This window comes from Hemitrygon akajei, unplaced genomic scaffold (assembly GCF_048418815.1).
Source record: "Hemitrygon akajei unplaced genomic scaffold, sHemAka1.3 Scf000077, whole genome shotgun sequence".
Lineage (NCBI taxonomy): Eukaryota > Metazoa > Chordata > Chondrichthyes > Myliobatiformes > Dasyatidae > Hemitrygon > Hemitrygon akajei.
The window spans coordinates 3403531-3405322 of record NW_027331963.1 but is presented as its reverse complement, the minus strand read 5'-3'; positions in this window follow the sequence as shown (position 1 = coordinate 3405322).

Below are 1792 nucleotides of genomic sequence, written 5' to 3'. Positions count from 1 at the left end.
TTATTCAAGTTAAGTTTATATCCTGAAAATTTACCGAAATCTTTAAGTGTTTCCAAAAGAGAAGGAATTGATTCCTCAAGATTTGAAATAAAAACCAAAAGATAATCTGCTTAAAGAGAAATCTTATGTATGGTTCCATTCATAGAGATGCCATGAATATTTTTTAGCTTCACTTAGTGTTATAGCAAAAGTCTCCAATACAAGATTAAAAAATAAAGGGCTTAATGGACATCCCTGTCTAGTGCCACGAGAAAGTGAGAAAAAAGACCTGCAGTTATTCGTAATGACAAGCTCAAGGACGGCTTCCCGTCTGTGGTTAGAAGCCAAATGAATGATAGAATGGACTCGGTCTCACAATGTAACTCGACGTGAACCTGCACCATATGTCTATCTGCACTGCACTTTCTCTGCAGCCATAATGCTTTGTTACAGTGATTGTTCTGTCGTATATCAGCTCAATGTACTGTTGTAATGTATCGATCTGTGTGGATGGTACGTCAGGCAAGATTTTCATTGGAAGTTCAGTACGTGATGATAGTAAACAAATTCCCCATTTCAATTGTGCGGAAATATTAGACAGGCTGAGCTTCTGCTCTGGAGCCACAGAAAGAAACTGAACTGTTGTCATTTCTGAAATGAACTGAACTGTTGTCCAGCCTTTCGTTATAGCTCGTGCTCTCTAATCCAGGCAGTATCCTGGTAAACCTCTTCTGCGCCCTCTCCAAAGCCCCGGCATCCTTCCCAGAATGGGGGCGACCAGAACTGTATGAAACACTCCAGATGTGGTCTAACTAGTTTTATAAAACTGTTGTTACGAACTGAAGCGTTTTAGAAACGAACCAGCAGCAATAGAGTTCACACTGGAGCGTGGTTTTGATGGTAAAAACACTCTGTTTATCAGTATCTACTTATAATATAGTAACTTAACGAAATAAAGTTAACAGTGTTAAGTGTATATATGTGTAAATGTAATTCCCAGACTATCGAGCCTGAGGGAACAAAGTTTAGAGTCTGGAGATGGTAAAGTAGGAAAGTTTAGTAATCCACGGAATAAATGACGGGACAGAGATATTTGTAATCCAGGGTGAAATGTAGAGAAAAGGCCGTTACTTCAAAATAACCGTCGACGAAGTTCTTATCCGTTGAATCTATCCACATACGAGTTATCAGCGAAAGTGACCTGTCACAGGAATACCGTCTTCCAGGGGTTACCACACAACATACCCAGGCAAGGGTTAACACAAGATATTCCAAAATCCACTCCTATGGATTATACGAAGTGACAGCCACACACATTCGTTGTGGTTCCGTGTACTGATGATCAACCCACTCTTGTGGGCATAGGAGAGTTCCAAGCCTCAACTGCGACTAACTGAGCGATCAGCTTTTCCAGTCTCTCTCTGTCTCTTTAGATTGGCCGACTGCCTGTCTGCAGATCGCTCTCCCTCTCTTATGGTTCAGTCCACAGTCAGCGCTGTCAGCCTGTGACTGACGTCATAGCCCCGCCTCCTCACGCTGGCGCTCTTAAAGAAACAGTCACAGTACGACCGCAGACTCGTAACAGCCGCAACACAACTTCCCGACTTTTGAACTCAATGCTTCAACCAATAAAGACAAGCATGCCATTTGCCTTCTTAACCACCCAATCAATCTGTGCAGTCATTCTCAGGGAGCGATGAACTTGGAGTCTAAGATCCCTCTGATCATCAACATTGTTCAGGGTTTTGCATTTAACAGTGTACTGTCGCATACATTCGACCTACCGAGCTGCCAAGATGATCATCACTAATCA